The sequence below is a fragment of the Macrotis lagotis genome, chromosome 2 (genome assembly GCF_037893015.1).
Source record: "Macrotis lagotis isolate mMagLag1 chromosome 2, bilby.v1.9.chrom.fasta, whole genome shotgun sequence".
NCBI classification, from domain to species: domain Eukaryota; kingdom Metazoa; phylum Chordata; class Mammalia; order Peramelemorphia; family Peramelidae; genus Macrotis; species Macrotis lagotis.
In genome coordinates, this window is record NC_133659.1 from 277,783,641 (window position 1) to 277,803,324 (window position 19,684).

The window sequence follows — 19,684 nt, forward strand, 5'->3', positions numbered from 1 at the left end:
AAATCCTTAAAGAATGGAACTTTATGAGGATGATCAATTGAGATGCTGTACAACAGTCATCATTTTCTTCATCTAGGGAAGTTTGAGGGCAGTTATAAATTTTGTCTATTCTGAATGAAGAAGGAAGATTCAAGTTCAAATGATATCTGCCATTGGACCATGGGGTTTTTGTTAGTGTTTCCATTCAAACATACTCAAAGGCACACCTGCAAATGTTGTAGACTACATGAGTTCTTCATTAAGTAGAAAATTCTGTTTTTGGACACACATTGTCTACGTACAAAAAGGCCGCTGTCTCAGGGGTGGCATTAATTTGCACTTTTGAAAGGCCTGGCCTCTTTTCATTGTACACCCAATGAGGGTTAATCTCCTGTTCACTCACAAATTCCAACCTCCCATCTCCTTTCAGGAGGGTCATTTATTTCAGAGAGACTTGCTGACAGTTAATTCAGGTAAAATTTGAGCAAGGTGCTAATAATAGAATTCAGCTTGAAATTCTAGCCTCCTTGATTAGTTTGTGATCCAAGAACCTTGCCACTGTAGGAGTTTAAAAGATTATGTGCAGTCTAGTCAGTTTGATTCCATGAGAAATCATCAAGACCCTACCTCACACGAGATGCTCTGCTCTATGAACACAGAGACCTTATCATTTACCAGTTAGGATTATGGGATCAATGACTTAGACCCAGAAGAGAACCAAGATAGCCTCGAATACAACCTGTCCATTTTATAAGTGAGGAAACTGAGGTCAAAGTGCCTTAGGTGACCTGTCCCATTGTCACACAGCTGGTAATCTGCAGAGGCAGGATTCAGATCCCAGTCCTTTGACAATATCCAGTTTTTTTTTTCCACTGCATCTCCTGGCTGTTACTGTTAGAGCAGAGGTTAGATAATCATTGGGGCAACTGGATAAAAGAGAAGAATCTGGATCACATCACCCCATTGACCCTTTCAAACTAAGATATACACATATGTGTATCTATGTATTCATGTGCTCATACACATGCACAATATGAATGTGTCCATGTACATATAAAACCTATACACACATGTTACCATTCAATGCAATGCAATGCAATGGTCACAAAACCTCTGGGATCTGTTAGACTTTTTGGTCAACCAATTCCATGATAACCACACATATATACATAAATTCTCACAAATACATACACATTTGAATATGTGCATATATTACTAAATCTATATGATATTTAGGTGGCATGGTGAATAGAATGCTGAATCTGTAGTCAGGAAGACCTAAGTTCAAATCCAGCCTCACGCTCTTACTATCTCTGAAACCCTGAGAAAATCATCTGACCCTGTTTGCCTCAATTTCCTAAACTTTAAAATGAATTAGAGAAGAAAATTGCAAACCACTCCAGCATCTTTGCCAAGAAAATCACAAATATCTGGTCATGAAGAGTTGGATAGGAGTGAAATTATGCAACAACAGAGATATCTATCTATCTATCTATCTATCTATCTATCTATCTATCTATCTATCCATCTATATATATACACATACACATAATAGATACATACATGCACATGTATTTCCTTTGCTTTTGTTTCTAATGATTTCTGAATCCCCTATCATTCCTAGAAAACTACACCTTGTAACCAAGAATAAAAAAAAAGAGGAAACAAATAACTAACTAGAACCTCAACTGAGTCTGACAATAGAATCAATATTCCATAACCATTGTCTTTCTTTAGTGCTAGTCTTGGTTATTATCATTATATAATCAGTTTTGTGTTATTCGTTTTCCATTTGATTTCAGTTTTTATTGTGTATATTGTTTTCCTAATTATTCTGAATCAGTTCATAAAAGTCTTCTCATAATCCTCTGGTTTCTTTGTCTGCACTATTTTTATAGAATAGTAATATTCCACTGAATTTCTGTACTAACACTTGTTTATCCATGTCTCAATTATTGGTAGGCAGCTGGATGGCATAATAGATTAAGTGCTGGACTTGACATAAGAAATATGCTTACTTGTCTGGTAATCTGTGGACAAGAGATTTAACCTCACTTTGCCTCAGTTTCCACATTTATAAAAAAAAGGGTAATGGCCAACTGAGGCAACATCTAAAGTGCTTTGCAATCTTAAAGTGCTATATAAATACCAGATATTATTTATTTGCAGTTCTTTTCTACTAAAAAAATGACAATTGACTATTTCAGTGCAGCTGAGACCTTTTTCCCTTCTATTTGACATTCACATGCCTTAAAGCATGATCTATGTCAAGGGGTAGAGATATTTTAATTGCTTTTTTGAAATATCTGATTCCAAATTACTTTCTTGAATGATTGAATCAATTCTCAGCTTCATCAACAAAGTATTAGTGCACCTACATTCCTGCTACCCTTCAAACATTGACTAATCCCATATTTTGTCATTTTTGCAAATTTTCTGGGTGTTAGATGAAACTCTAGAGCTTTTTAAATTTATATTTCTCTTAAATGCTTGTGATTTGAAGCAATTTTTTCATATGGTTTTAATAGTTTGAATTTTTTTTGGATAACTGTTAGGTTATATCTTTTCACCACTTTTCTATTGAGTAAAAGCTTTTGGTCTTAAAAATTTGTATTAGTTCACTATAATTCTTGGATGTCAGGCCTTTATAATAAATGGCTAATATAACCATTCCCAGCTATAATGACCCAAGACAATTTCAAAGGACTCATGAGGAAAAATGCTATTCATGTCCAGAGAAAGAAGTGATGGAATCTGAATTCAGATCAAAACATACTAATTTCACTTTATTTTTTCATATTTTTTCTTTTGATCTATTTCTTCTTTCACAACATGTCTAAAATGGAAATGTTTTACATGATTGCATTTATATGCATCTAACCTGTATCAAATTGCTTACAATCTTAAGGAGCAGGTGGTAAAAGAAGTAGGGAGAAAATTTGAAACTCAAAAATAATTAAATGAATAGTAACATTTTTATTTTTCCTTTTCTTTCTTTTTTTTGCAAGACAATGGGGTTAAGTGACTTACCCAAGGTCACATAGCTAGGTAATGATTAAGTGTCTGTGACTGGATTTGAACTCAGATTCTCCTGACTCCAGGGCCAGTGCTCTATCCACTGCACCACCTAGCCACCCCAACATTATTCTTCAGAAAAATAAAATACCATTAAAATGGTCAATGCAAAGTTGCTTTCCAATTGACAGTTCAATTTCTCATCCTTGTTGCAGTGATTTTGTTCATGCAAAAACTTTTTCAATTTCTTATGATCAAAATTATCCATTTAATCTTTTGTGATTTCCTCTAACCCATCTTTAGCTAAAAACTCTCCCCCAGTCATAAATGTATTAGCTGTCAGATGACTGAAAGTGTTCACTTCCTTCTCCTAGGGGTTCTTTTTTTAAATTTTATTTATTTATTTATTTTGAATTTTACAATTTTTCCCCTCATCTCACTTCCTCCCCCAACTCCCCACAGAAGGCAGTCTGTTAGTCTTTACATTGTTTCCATGGTATACACTGATCTAAGATTAATGTGATGAGAGGGAAATCATATTCTTAAGGGAAAAAAATAAAGTATAAGAGATAGCAAAATTACATTTTTTTAAAATGAAAGGTTATAGTTTTTGGTCTTTGTTCTATCTCTACAATTATTTCTCTGGCTACAGATGGTATTCTCCAATGCAGATATCCCAAAATTGTTCCTGATTTTTGCACTGATAGAATGAGCAAGTCCATTAAGATTGATCATCACCCCCATGTTGCTGTTATGGTGTACAATGTTCTCTTAGAAGCTCTTTTTAAAAATCTGATTGGTTTCTCAAATTTATAACACTAGAACACTCAACTTATAAGACTGACACCATGGCTAGGAATATCCATTCCTCAGGATTGTTAGTTAATAGCTTGTGCTCAAGGAAGGAAATAACAAAATGCAGTCAATAATTTTGGCTTGCCTAAGGTTATTCATGATGCCATTGCTATGTGCTTGCAAATGTCCCTGGTTCTGTGACGGAGGAGAGGAAAATCTCCCCCCCTCCACTCTCTGACACTTTAGCTAAAGGGGGAAAAGCATTCCTTATGAAAGAAGGGGCATCTTCAAATAAATGGAGTTGTTTCTGCCCATCTCAACAAGGTGGGAAGTTTTTCATGATTCAATTTATAATCATATTCAGCACTATTTGACAGTCACAGAGATTAGGAGATCTTTTGAGAGTGAGTGGTTATCCCAAGAGAGCCATATGTCTCAGTAAGAGTCTAAAATGCATGCCATTTCCATGGGAGATGTTCCATTATAGCAAACCCAGGTTCCTTTCATAACCTTCACAGAGATGAAGAAACTGTGGCACAAAGAGGTAAAATGACTTAACTGAGGTCACACAAATTAGTGAATATGAAAGCCAAGATGCTAACTCCAAATCTCACATTTTTAAAATGTTATTTAATTTTTTCAATTACATGCAAAGATAGTTTTCAATATTCAGTTTTTGTTAGTTTTTGAATTCCACATTTTTCTACCTCTTTTCCATCCCTGCCCTCTCCCCAGAATATTAAAAGGTTGTAAATATACAGTCATGTTTAATGTATTTCTATATTAGTCATGTTATGGAAGAAGAATCAAAACTAAAGAATTAAAAAACATGAGAAAAAAATAGAAAAAGTTTTAAAAGATAAGAATAGTTTGCTTTGGTATGCATTCAGACTCCACAATTTTCTTTTTGGATGTAGGATGGAATTCTCCATCTTTTAGAATTGTCCTTGATTACTGAACCACTAAGAGTCACTAAGTTCATCAAAGTTGATCATCTCACAATGTTGCTGTTAATCTGTACAATGTTCTCCTGGTTCTACTGCTCACCTCACTTAGCATCAGTTCATCACTTCCAGGCTTTTTTGAAGTCCTTCCATTCATGATTTCTAACAAAGCAACAATACTCCATCACATTCATATACCACAATTTGTTCAGTCATTCCCCAGTTGATATGTATTCCCTCAATTTTTAATTGCCACCACAAAAAACCCTGCTATTAATATTTTTGTATGTATGGATCTTTTTATAATCTCTTTGGGCCACAGACCTAGTAGTGGTATTGGTGGATACAAATATCACATTTCATCTAATGTTCCATGTTACAAAATCAGGGTAGATGTTTCCATAAAATGTGGGTAATTTATTGAACTTATACATGTCAAAAACCTATAACAAACAATCTTTTCCATTTCCCCCCACTCCCATCTCCATTCTCAATTATTTGTAGATTATTCAGAAAAAAATCAAATCCTCAAATGCAACTCCTTTTATGGATAATTTTCCATGCTATGCTGTTGAGACAATCAACTTGCAATTGAGGAAGGGAAGTTCCATGCTGAAACCCTGGATAAACAGGTTTTACATTTGATAAATCCTCCATCCTTTCCTTGGGGATAGAGCTGAATACTGAATCAGTTCAGAAAGTCCAAAGGGTTGTCATTTTACATGAATGAGTGTGCTTCCTCTAGGAGAGCCATCTTCCGGTGAGTATGAATCACTGCTCCTTCTGCCCTCTGTAGAAATACTTACCGTTTTAGTGAAGGAGACAGTAAAAAGACACATAAAACACAATCTACTGCAGACAGCCAGCGACTAATTTAGACCAGGTCCGGTTCAATTTTAGTTATATACTTTCCTCCTTTAGAAAAAAAAAAAGCTATAAAATTTGTTTAGTCTGAATATTTGAATCATGAGTTATTTTGATGATTTTTAAATCAATTTCTCTGGCCACTTAAGACTTATGATATTAATATGAATTTTGAATTTTCATGGTGTTGAGTGGTATGCATTTGCTAAAGAGAAACAAATTGAATAGAAGGGGGTTAGAATGAGAAGAGTTGAATAAAGACAGAGATGGAAGAAGAAGAATATACATTTTCAACTGTATTGAAATGACATATGTTCTTCTTTGGAGACATATGTCCTTCTTTGATGAGCCCATTCCTTTTCTGAATCATAGAGTACAATTGGAAAGATTATAGAACTTATATAAAGCAGCTGTCTTATTTTCAAATGGAAAAAAAATGAGATCTAGAAGACTTGAAAATCACATAGGGAAGTTAGTAGCAGAAAATTTAGGTCCTTTAGTTCAAAATAGAGGACTCTTTCCACTTTACCACATCACCTCTTGTCTCAATATTCCAACCTCTATGAATGTGTGTATATGTGTGTTGGTGTGTACTTTGAAATGTTTTTTCCTGAAGATGAAAATATAATATTGTCTTGCTTTGAATACTCAGATAATAAGACAAAATGTTCTCACTTGTTTACACACTAGTTCTGTAAGTTATAAGTATCTTTAGAATTTTATTTATGTGTAGATAGGTTGAAGACTTGAGAGTGGTCTTCTTTTTAGAAAGACTATGCCTTCTCAGTAAAGTCTAGTGGAAAATTGAAATTATCAGAAAATACCAAGACTCACTTTGACTTAGAATAGACAGAATATTGAAGAAAGGATGGTGTTTTTGATGGGGTTTTTTTTTTTTGGTTGTAGTTGCCTGAGTTATCTGTGTATTTCCAAGGTAAAGAAAGCAGTTAAGCCATGTCTGTGCAATTGCAACTACCATCTCTATTTGTGAATAGGCAAAGTTAGAATTAAACAAAGAGGGGAGACTATACTAAAACTGGGTTTGGAGCCCTTCTTACTGCCAGAGAGACAAACTTTATTAATCAAATTAAGCATTTATTAAAGATCTTTATGTGTCAGACATGGTGCCTGAAGCTTTTACATAGTTTCTTCATTCTGCCCCTCGGTCCCACACTCTTCATTCTCTCAAGGTGTCTATTCCTTCCATTTGGCATGGAATATATCATTTGGTATACATAACCAACCAAGAAGGAACACACAGTTGAAGAGACAGAAAGAAACACTGGGTATAGTCTGATAATACCCCAAATTTAGAAAGAGCTGCTTTCAAAATGTTCACTCTGGAAGATTGGGAATAGGGGTGTGTTGGTAAAAGCTTAACAATCAACTCTGTGAGGGGAAGGGTTGTACATATAAAATACTTTTTAATTTAATATGCATGATTAACATTTTCTCTATCATCTCTATTTATTGAATTTAGACAATCAGAAAATAAATTAATTCCTGGTTTGTAGTGTTTGGCCAAGTATTTGGCCAAAAATTTAATAATTAACTCCTATAAATTGGTATGATTCCAGCAAACCCTAAATGAAAGGGTTTCAAGAAGAAAATTCTGACCAACAAACCTAAACAAATTCAGTGAGATCAGGTGAGAGATCATAGGGTCATAAATTTAGCACTAGAGACCATCTAGTTCAGTCCTCTCACTTTACAGATGAGGAAACTTAAATGACTTTCTTGAGTTCATCTAAGTAATTAGTGTCAAAGGTAAAGGTCTTCCAAAAAAAAAAAATCAATGACAGAAAGTTAATACGGGTGTTTGGCAGCTGCCCACAAAGTACAGAATACAAAAGAAGCTATTTGTTAATTTTAGACATTTTGGGAAATCTCTAAAATCTTGCCAGATCTAATGACTATTGCCCATTTTTGACATTTCATGTGGAAACAAATGACACTTCCAGGACAAATCAAGAAAACATTGATAAGTACTGCAGTCTTAGGGAGAAAGTAAAATCCTCAGGGTTGCATGAGAAAATCCTGGAATCCACTAATGGTGGAGATGAAAGTCTTTCATAGTTTGACATAGACCCTATGAAATTTCAAAAGTTAGAAAGAGAGGAGAGGTAAGGATGCCAAAGCCTAAAATTCTATAGAACAAATCAACCCAGGAGAGCTAGTAATCTCTCAATAATAAAGTTATGTAGACACCAAAATAATTAATTCTGATATGTTCTCCATAAATATAGGATACACCTCAAACCATGTCTGATTTCCCTCTTTTTATACATTTTAAGATGCTGTGGTCATTTTTCCACAATTTATAGTAAATTAAGCCATTCTATGTTATAATTAGGCAAAGAATAACAGTCTTATTTCATCCTCCTTTTGGAGCATGATGCAAGAAAACAGATTGGCTGAAAAAATGGAATTTTAGAGGACTGCCAAGTTAGTATTAGAAAATGTTTAATTTGTCAACCAAAAAAAAGTTAATATAATATTAAATGCTAATGAATTAAGAGACCCTTAATGTCCAGAAAGAGGAAGATCATAAGTCTCATTGTAATGATATTTCAAATGTTTTGTTCAGTTATGGGAGCTACATTTTAGGAAGGACATGATAGGTTCAAAACCTTGAATGATTGTGTTCTGAAGAAACTTTTCAGATGTGATTGCTGAGTCACTATCAGCAACCTTTGAACAGTTAGCAAGATGAATAAGAGATGTGCCCCAGGACCAGAGGTGTTGCAGTGGAAAGAGAGCTGAACTTGGAATCAGAAAGGCATGGACTCGATATTAGCGAAGTCAACCAGAGCAAGTCACATAACCTCTTGTCTGTCTGTTTCTCAATTGTAAAATGAGGAATATGATAGTTCTTACCTTCCAGGGTTGTTGTGAAAATTGAATAAGATGATATGAGTCTAACATAGTAGACACTTAATAGTTACTTTGTTCCCCTTCTTCCCCCTCATTTTTTTAAAAAGGGAAAACAATTCATCTCTAAAATGTAATGCAGTGACCTTAATATCAATTGTTAGTCAAATCTTAGAATGGCTTATTAAAGGGATTATTTATCAACAATAGCATCATAGGATCATAAAGTGTTGAAAGGGACTTTAGAGATCACTGTTCCAAACCTCTCAATTCACAGCTTAAAAAAAATGAGGCCCAGAGACTTCAACTGATGTGACTGAGGTCACTCAGGTAGTATCAGATAGGAGATTTGAACTTGAGCAATAAATAAAGAAAACTGACCATTTTTAGCCAGCTGGAGTTCATCAAGAGTGAGTCATGATCAACTAGCCTTGTTTGTTTTTTTTGACAGGTTTATTAGACAGGTGGATCAGTGGAACGCCATGGAGAGAGAGTAGATCTAAGTTTCAGGAAGGCATTTCATAAAGTCTTCTAGACAGATATGAGAGATGGAATTTAAATGATAGCACAGTTATATGGACTTAGAATTGTTTGCACAATTGAAAGACTGGTGATTAATCAATTGATGTCAGTCCAGAAGAAGCTCTCTGAGTATAGTGTCGGAGCTTTTCCATCATAGTCTCATTCTACTCAGCATTTTTATCATTGTCTTGGATAAAGGCATAGATAGAATGCTTAGACAATTTAGTTTATGATGATAGTCATTGTCATCTTTTAGCTTTTAAAAAGAGGAATAAAGGAAATTTGGGGGTTAAATAGGGCAATAAAGGAAATCCCCTTTCCTACCCAATATATATCCTTGGTCCTTAGGGAGAATGGGTTCCATTTTAATGCAGTTTCTGCAAAGCATTTGCTCCTGCCAAGTTCACTTTTAAATCCAATTTATCCAATGGACAGAGCCGTTCCTTTGCCTCTTGACTGAAGGGATCAGTCCACTGCTGGGCTGGGTCTCAGAGCTTCCTAATAGACTAGTTTCAGCAGGTCTTAAACTCTGGCATAGACTCTGGCTCCCAGAAATGGTTTTTCTATTTCAATATTTCAAAACTCAAGATTGTAGCTATCTCCATTGTTCCATCTACATGCAGGAAAGAACAATTACAATGAGGTAAAGAATAGAAATTCATCTTTATGAGCTACTTGAGGATCCCCTTAGGGGGAACTCCCAAGATTTCTCCCCAGTTAGAAGCTTATAAGTCTATCTTACCCAAACACAGCTAGGGAAGAAAAATAATGCTTCTGTAATTTGTAGATGAGTTGGAGAAGGACATGGCAGACCACTCCAGTTCTTTGACAAGAAAAGCCCAGATGTGGTCACAAAGGGTTAGATGTTACTGATAACAACTGAAAAAATAGAGCATGTCCAGAAAATTATGAATACAGGAACACAGAACTAAGACATATAATAATTACTTGAAGGATTTAGGAACGGTTAGCATATCATTCCTCTGATCAAAAATATTCAAAAACATTTGCCCCTAGGATAGAATAAAAATTTTTCCTCAGGCATATATTAAAGTCTTCTCCATATTACTTTAACCCCAATACACACACACACACACACACACACACACACACACACACACACACACTCTCACAAAAGCAAAACAAATTGGCCTAAGAATTATTCCCTGAATGAGACATTCCATCTCATATTTCCTTGAGTTGCCATAGGCTGCACTCCTCCATCTACTTAGAAAGTACTTCCCCTTGTATCCTACCTTTTAGTGTCTGAAGTTTTTTCAGGTGCTACCTATTAAGTGAAGTCTTTTTCCGATTCCCACATTTTCTCCCCAAAATAATTTGTGTTCAATTATGTGTGTGTGTGTGTGTGTGTGTGTGTGTTTGTGCTTTATCCTTTGTCCAACAGAATATAAGCTCCTTGAGGGCAGAGACAATTTCATTTTTCCTATTTGTTTCTCTGATGCCTAAGAGAGTTCTTTGTATATTTGAGAAGCAAATGTTTATTAAAATTGAAGAAGTGATAGTTTCTCTTCCCATCCCCAAGTATTTGAAGGGCTTTTTTATAGGTTTTTTTTTGCAAGGCAAATGAGGTTAAGTGGCTTGCCCAAGGTCACACAACTAGGTAATTATTAAATGTCTGAGGCTAGATTTGAACTCAGGTACTCCTGACTCCAAGGCCGGTGCTCTATCCACTGTACCACCTAGCCACCCCCTTGAAGGGCTTTCATATTTAAGAAGGATCCTTGGCAAAAGAGGCTCACCATCTACCACTAAGGGTCCCCTAGCTCTGATCTTATTCCTTTTGTTTGACCTAGGCCCCTGAGATAAGGGCATGAAGAACCAGAGACATTGAGAAAAGAGACTGACCCTTCCTTTTAAAGGTGAATTACTCAAAGCTTATGGCTAGAGTAAAAAGTTTCTCATTGTATAATGTAGACATGTATAGGACAAATTTTTCCTTAGAAAATAAATGCATAAGATCAAAAGATTTATGAGTTCCTATTGATAAAGAATTAAAATATTACTCGGCAAATCACAACTTTTATTATTCTCTTATTAGAGTATGATATTTAGGGCATGGAAAATATGACATTAAATGAAATCGTTGAAAAAACATTTCACCTTTTCTTCAACTATGCATTGTTCACCAGCTTCTAACATACTTCATATGTTTTGGTCATAGGAAAAAAGCAGGATATGTAGGGATAAGGGAGAGAAAAGAGGGGTAAGGAAAGGGAGAGGAGAGGAGAGAGAGAGAGAGACACATGATGATGATGATGCTTTTTCTTTTAAAGTCTCCTGAGAACAAGATATGGTAGTACAAGCAAGTTTCTAATCCAAGATACCAGGGAAGCTGAAGTTGGCATCTTTTGAGCTTAGGAGTTTTGAGTTACAGTGGGCTGCCAATGTAGTGTCCATATTGGGTCTGTCATCAATATAATGAATCCTCAGGAGCAGAAGAGGGAGAGGAATACCAGATTAGTTAAAGAAAGGGGCACTAGTTAGAGTCAGAACAGAGCAGCTTAAATCTTGAATGTTCATCAGGTGTGGGACGATACCATAAGAAGTCTCTGTACTCAAGCCTAGAAGAGATAGGGAGAACAAATCTTAAAATAATAAGTCTACTGGGTGAATAGGTCATTTCATTATGAGAGACCAATAAGGATGATGCTTCATTGTCCCAAACCAAGTCCTTCTTCACCTAGCCAGGGCCAATGTGCCCATTTGAAGAATATAAGAGGGTTACCTTGGTTATTCTCATTATATTTTCCCCCCTTTTCTTTGACTCTAGGTGGCAGAATTAAAAACAGTAAGTAAAAGTTGTAGAGAGTTAGACTTTTAAGTAAGGAAAAGCAGAGTTGTCAACAGTAAAATAGAGTTGGTTTCCCTTTGCTGTTGTTCTTCAGGAAAAGGCTAGAGGACCAGTTGTGGAGGATATAATAGAAAGGAAAGGGTGAGAAAAAATGCCTTCACAGAAGTCCCTCCTAGCTCTTGAGATTTTTATGATTCCTTTATATTCTACTTGATGTGGAATAGGTTTAATTTAAACCTTCTCCCATTGCCTGAAATACATGATCTTATGTTAAATCATGTTTCCTACAGAGTCCAAAGAATAGCGATCTATTTTATATCAGCAGGAAATGTGATGAGGGGAAATAGAGGAAGAGGGCACTGTTCTAGAACCATCTGATCCCAATAATAAATACTTCAGGGATACAAACCCAATCCTTGGTTTATTTCCATTTCTATTAATTGAAATTCATGCACAAAATGTTTAAATAATGCACACAAACACTTCAGGAAAATGTAATAGACTGATTCATCTTAAGTCATTTAACAGATACAACCTACTACTAAAAGTGTCCTTTCATTAAAACACACACATGTGCCCACACCCACACCCACACATACACATACAAATCCAAACCAGATTATACTTCCGGAAATCACATCTTGATTTCTAACCCATGTCAGAATGGGTGGGAGCTGATAGGTAAGAGGAGTTCATGTTGTTTTTCCTAAGTCGCATGCTTAAAAAGCAAACAGGGTTTGATTTGGTTCGTTCCTTTTTGAAAACTTTTTTTCAGACAGGAATTCCAGGCTCTGTGTGAATTGATGAATCTTTTTTGTGTGTGCCCTAGTAATATAGAGCTGTGCTTGTGTGCCTAGCCTGAAAGATGATCTTTCTGTAGAGTGTCATGCATACTTTCATGGGACACCCATGAAGTCACAGCTCAGATTTCTGCATTACATTTTCTGTCTTTGGACTTTAAATGCCCATAAGGCTTATTTGTCAAAACTGGATCCCAAACCTCATTCTGCTGTTTTGCAGTGTATCTTGAAAGTAATCATTTTGGGGTAGAAGGGAGGATGGATGGAGGTTAGGGAAAAGTCAGTCATCTAAAATGTATTTCTTGAGTGCCAACTACATGAAGATCATCTGGTATATTGTAATATGTAATTTTTTATAAAAAGGAAATAAAATCCATATCTCAACCCTTGAGATTCTCAAGTTTTAATTCTATTTTTCAAAGGTTTTTATATTCAGACCAGCAGTCAGCAATTTGTCTTGTGCCAGATAATTTTTAATAACATGGAACTGAGATTGGGTGATGATTTGCTGAAAAGTGGCTTTGTACATGAGGGGTTGAGCTAGATAAGATTAAAGTTTCTGTGATTCTATGATTTTGTGAATTGCAGAGAGAAATATGGATGAATGCAGTTGTTGGAGGGGAGTTGTTCCCAACAACTTGAGACTCAGCCCATTCTCACAAGTCTCTCATTTTCTGATGGGAATTTCAAAGTTTTTCACTAACAAGACCCTTTTTTTCTTTTTTCCTTTTTTTTCCGGCCTTCTTTACTCATCTCCACATGCTGTATGATCCAGTAGCACTAGCCTCCTGTGCTATTTCCTTCTACCCCCCATCCCATGAACTAATTAGTCAATAAATATTAGTGGCTCTTTTTGAAGTGACAAAGAACTGGGAATTGAGGGAATATCCATCAATTGGGGAGTAGCTGAACAACTTGTAGTATATGAATGTTATGGAGAACCATTACTTTATAAGAAATAATGAGTAGCTGAACTTCAGAAAATCCTGAAGACTTGTATGAACTGATGCTAAGTGAAGTGAGCAGAACCAGGAGAACATTGTACACATGAATAACAAGTGTGAGATGATCACTTAGCTGCTTTCAGCAGTTCAGAGATCAAGGATTACCCCGAGAGATCTGCTAAGGACAATGCCATCCACAGCCAGAAAAAAATCTATGGGGTCTGAATGCAGAGGAAAACATACTATGTTTACTGTTTAAAACTTCTTTTATGTTGTTTCTTTCTCCCTCATGGTTTTTTCCCCTTTCATTCTAGTTCTTTCACAACATGACAAATATGGAAATATATTCAAAGCAATTGTACATGTACAGCCATGGGGAGGGAGGAAGGAAAAAAAGGGTGACAGGAAAATGTGAATGTCAAAAGCTTGCAAAAGTATGAATGCTGAAAACTATCTTTGCATGTAATTAGATAAAATGAAGTAAAAGCTTTGTTAAAAAAATCATTAATTAAGTCCTATTGTATTCCAGACCCTCTGTTAAGCTCTGGAGGTTAAGCATAAAGAAAGACAAACAACAGACCCTTCTCTCATAGTGTAAGAAGCAAACAACTGTTTTTTGTTGTTGTCATCACTGAGTCATATCCAACTCTTTGTGAGCCCATTTGAAGTTTTCTTAACAGACACACTAAAGTGATTTGCTATTTCCTTCTCTGAGCTTACATGGAAACTAAGGCAGAGTTAAGTGACTTGCCCATAAAAAGTATCTGAGGCTGAATTTGAACAAGTCTTCCTCACTGAAGACTGGACACTATCCACTTTGCCACCTAACTGCCCTAATTTCTCTGATTTTGTTCAATTCTCAACTCAAATCTGCAAGGAGACTTTCCAAATCCTCCTCAGTGCTAATGCCTTTCCTCTGAGATTATTTCTAATTTACTCTGAATAAATGTTATATGCATATAGTTTTTTTTTTGCAGTTATCTTCCCTATAAAACTATGAAGGGCAAGAACTGTTTTTGCCTTTTTTTTGGTTTCCTAACACTTAGAACAGAATCTGGAATATGATAATTACTTAATGAGTGTTTATTAGCTTAACTTGCCAGGGTCCTCAGTCACTTGGTTTGTCAAAGGCAGATGATGTGTGAAGAATGTCTGGGCACTTATTGCTCTGAAGATATTCTTTCTTCCCTGGACTCTCTTCCTCACTCTTCTTTCACACTTTTCATATTTGTCATTCCTTATGAAACAGTAACACTCCATTACATTCAAGAAAAAAGGATGTTATCAAGGCAATTATGACTCAAATTATATCCCACAATCAAAATGATGAGGTTACAGTGTACATCTTTTTGTTTAGAAATATCTCTTCATAGAATGCAAGCAGGATCACTAATGCTACTCTGATTGAGTTTTGGAAAATGGGACTATCATTATTCAGTTGTGTATGACTCTCCATGGTTCCATTTGGGGTTTTCTTGGCAGAGATACTGAAGTGACTTGCTATTTCCTTCTCTAGTTCATTTTTCAGATGAGGAAATTGAGGCAAACAGGGTGAAATGACTTGCCCAGGGTCACACAGTTAGCAAGTGTCTGAGTCCAGATTTGAACTCAAGAAGGTGAGTCTTTCTTTTTCTAAGCTCAGATTTTGTCCCCCCATGATGCTTCCACCCAGTCCAAGACTGGAACTTCTGTTTTATAATTTTTGATTGAGATGAGTTCTCTGTGATCTTCTGTGATTTTTTGAAATGATTTTTAAAATGGATTTTTCTTTCTCTCTTAGATTTTGGTACTGGAAGGCTGCCAAATGAATCTTTGTTTGAAAAACAGAACAAGAGGAAATTTCTTTTCTTTACTCCCAGGAATAGTAGCAGAAACCTACAATAGAAGCACATGACAAGGATAGATAAATATTTGTATATGATCCATATTGGGGAGGGGATAGGAATCAGTCTGAAAGAGTTATTTCTGGACTTTCACCTTTTGTGTAGAGGAAGGGCATTTCAAATTCCCTACATATTATCTTCCTTAGCCTTATAGCCAGAGGAGGGAGATTTACTGGACCACCTCAACTTGGAAATTGCCTTGTGGGTAGTTCAGGTACCAGATTGTCTAGAGAGATTCAGTATTTTTTTAAGAGAAACATGAGGATAATTCAGAGAGTTCTTATTTTAGAGTCCTACTTGAAGAAGAAAGCTAGTGATCTCTTTGGGAGTTTAAACCACAGGTTGGTCCTGAGTCTTGGAGAGAACACATGGGACTCTAGGAAGGACAAATTCAATGGAATGTTAATGGACTGCTCCAATAGGAATCCGTTCTCTTAGGGGACAGTTTATAGGTTATTTAAGCACTTTATGGTTCTGTACCTTTTCATGGATTCCTGTGAATGCTGAATATCTGAAATAAAGATTATACTGGCCCAGCACCCATATTATATATTCAGTGCCTTTCAGACACTGGATCACCTGTTGCCCACAGACACAAGCAATTCCTAAACTTTATCTTGGAAAATTTCCTGGAAACAATGAGCCAATGAGAGAATCTGACCCTAGGTAAGCTGAGTCTATGTGAGCCTACAGTTTTTGGGAGGCCCTAGACTATAGGCTACATAAATACATATATGTATGTGTGAATGTGTGTATATATATATATATATATATATATATATATATATAAAATATAATATAGATGTATATAATATATACATATGTATACAATAATATATAATATACACCTATATAATATATGTACATATATATTATAATTTATTCATCTATTCCCTAAGTGTTTAGAGCATTTTCCTAGCATTGTTTTTCCAAAGAATGTTTTTATTAATATTTTTGATATTTATGAATATATTTTTGTTGAAATTAAGATACAGCCCTAGTAGTGGCATTTGAGTCAAAAGATTTGAACAACTTACTAGCTTTTCTTGACTAAATTCAAGTTGTATTTCAAGGGAATTGAGTCACTTCACCCATCTTCAGCAGTAAGTTTATGATCTGATTTGCTCAAAGGGCCAACAACAAGCTCCATACTTCTGACCATCTTTTCATATCTTTGACTCTTGTCTTAAGGTCAATCAGGTGAGTCAGAAAGTGACTTCAGAGCTTAGTTGGCACTTAATGTTCCTTAACTGAATAACAGTGAAACCCTGGACCAAATTTTGTTTCAACTCTCCAACTTGAGAATAGATAAAAAAATAAAGTTCCTAGACAATATTAAGATTTAAAATAGGCATACATAAATATATACACATACACCTTATATCACTTTGACTTCCATTGACAAGTAGAAGATTCAAATATATGAACAAGGGCAAAAGAAAAGGTGGCACAATTAGGTGAGGAAGTGGTTAGGTGCTGAACCTGGAGTTAGGAAGACATGAGTTCAAATCCAGCCTTAGACACAAGCTGGGAACCTGTGCAAATCATTAACATGTTTGCCTCAGTTTCCTCATCTCTAAAAATGGGAATAATAAGAGCAACTACTTCTGAAGTTTGTTATGAGGATCAAATGAGATAATAATTTTAAGGACTTACCACAGTTTCTGACATACAGTAAGTCAATTAATAAGTATTAGCTATTACTATTTAAGAAATGAACATGCAAGATGAAACAACTTAAAATGACCAGAGTGAATTAGGAACTTTACCATACAAACTTTTCCAGCCTCAAGTAAAACTTAGAAAGGTAATTTTATTTATTTGGAAGGGGTTCTATAATGATGTAGAACTAACATTCTTAATGAAGGAGAAGAAACAATTGTCCCTTTATAATCTTAAGGTCTTCAAAGAGTATTGAGGGAGCTAAATGAGAAAGATAAAACCAACACACCTTCAAGACCCTTGTTTTTCCTCATTAAACTCCTGTATTAAGCATTTTCCCCCCCTCAGTGGATTACTGAATACTTTTATTCTGCACATAGAAGCCCCTAAAGGATCTGACCTGTGGGCTTATTGGGCTGTATCACAAGTATATGACTCTGCACATCAACATTGGGGGTGGGGGTGAGAACAGATCATTCTAGCCCGGTCATAAGATAAGGTCTTCCAATAAAGGACCAAATGATCAGGTACAGTCTCTGATAAGACAGTTCTAAAGAAGCGGTGAGAAAAACACAGAAAGGTGGAAGAGAGAGGGGTGGAGGTTAAATAGCAGAGCCCCCCATACCCAAAACAAAACTGGCCTGCTACTTGGTGCTGTCCATTCTTTGGAGAAGGACTTCTACAGAGGTGACTGCCACCTACTAGCTCTGAGGCTTCATGGCTATGGAGCTTACTTGGCCTGAGGGTTTCTGAAGTTCCTTCCAGTGAATTTAGCCTTGCTGCCCAGCTCTTCCTCAATTCTGAGAAGTTGGTTATACTTGGCCAAATGCTCAGATCAGCAGGGGGTCCCAGTCTTGATCTGCCCAGTGCAGAGAGCCACCACCAGGTCTGCAATAAAGGTATCTTCAGTCTCCCCAGAATGATGGAACACCATTACTCCCCACCCATTGGACTGGGCCAGCTTGCATGCCTGAGAGATTCGGTCACAGAACCAATCTAGTTCACTTTGAGCAGGAGGCAATTGTAAGCTTTCTCCTTCACAGCCTTTTCAATGCATTTGGGATTGGTCACTGTGAGATCATTCCCTACAACCTGGATGCCTGCAATTTCAGTAAAATTTTTCTAAGCTACCCAATCATCCTGGTCAAAGGGATCTTTAATAGATACCACTGGATAGTTCCTGATGAAGCTCTTGTAAAGGTCCCCAAGCTCAGCATCATCGGTTGGGATCATCAGGAGACTTGAAGTCCAAGTCATATTTCCCAGACTGGAAGAATTCAGAGGCAGCAACATCCATGCCAATTACAACCATGTCAGGATAGCCAGCCTTGCCAATTGCTTCCTTCAGTAGCTCCAAAGCTTCTCTATTCTCCAGGATGTTAGCAGCAAAGCCACCTTCATCTCCTACATTGGTAGCATCCTGTCCATATTTCTCCTTAATCACATTCTTCAGGTTGTGGTAGACCAACTCCAATGCTCACGGCCTCCCTGAAGTTTGCTGCTCCAACAGGGAGGATCATGAACTCCTGCATTTCTAACTTGTTACCAGCATGGGAGCCACCATTGATCACATTGAAGGCTGGAACTGGCAGGATGACTTCATTGCCTGCAAGATCAGCAATATGGCTGAACAAGGAGACACCTTTCTCAGCAGCCCTGGTCTTACAAACAGCCAGAGACATTCCCAATATGACATTCACTCCAAATTTGGATTTATTCTCAGAGCCATCCATCTTTATCATCAATTTGCCAATCTTCTGCTCATTCAGTTTCTTGCTAATCAGGGTCAGGGCAATAGTTTTATTGATATGCTCAACCGCTTTTGAGCCACCTTTCCCCATATAGCAGGTCTTGTCATTGTCAGAGCTCTAGGGCTTCATGGATGCCAGTAGAAGCCCCACTCTTAAGAGACCTTTTTTGAAGTGCAGAGATCATCTTCAACAGTGGGGTTTCCAGAAGAGTCAAAGATCTCTTTTGCAATGATCTTCAAAATTGACATATTGAATTTCTGGATGCGGGATTCAGAGAACAAAGGCTGTATTGAGTTTTGAAGAGTATAAAGTTAGGAAGGTTTTAAGAAGAGAAAGAGAAAGTTGGGCAAAAGGAATACCCTAATGCAGAAAAAAGAAAAGGAATGGAACTTATTTCTCATAATTAGGCTCTGTGGGAAAAGAACTTTGAAAGGGAGCAGACATTCCATGAAGCAAGTGTTATAGAGGTTTATTATGGTTTTCAGTCTCTTTTTTGTGACCATTCCTTCTTTGTTTCTTTCATTAGTTCAACTTTTGGCTCCAAATTACCTGGGCATTCTATTCATACACAGGAGAACACAAAAAAGAGGACTGAAGTCATGATTTTTATTATATTTTTTATTACATGAAATGTATTATTATTAGTAGCAATAATTATGAGAAGTAACAAGTTCTACCCTTTCTCCTTTCTATTTTAGGAAGCTTTACCCAGCTTCCTCTTTCCCTTAAAACCTTCAGAACAGAACCAATCTACCTCTACATTTTTTTCTTCTCTTTGAACTCTCCCAATATGCTCTGAATATATTAAAGTTCTGAAAGGACAGTTGCTTTTTTCTCCCCTC

General features: G+C 36.3%; 1 pseudogene; it reads right to left on the reverse strand.

Moving 5' to 3' along the window:
- Positions 1 to 17,821: 17,821 nt before the first annotated feature.
- LOC141511707 (alpha-enolase pseudogene) lies at positions 17,822 to 19,090 on the reverse strand (annotated as a pseudogene).
- Positions 19,091 to 19,684: the final 594 nt, after the last annotated feature.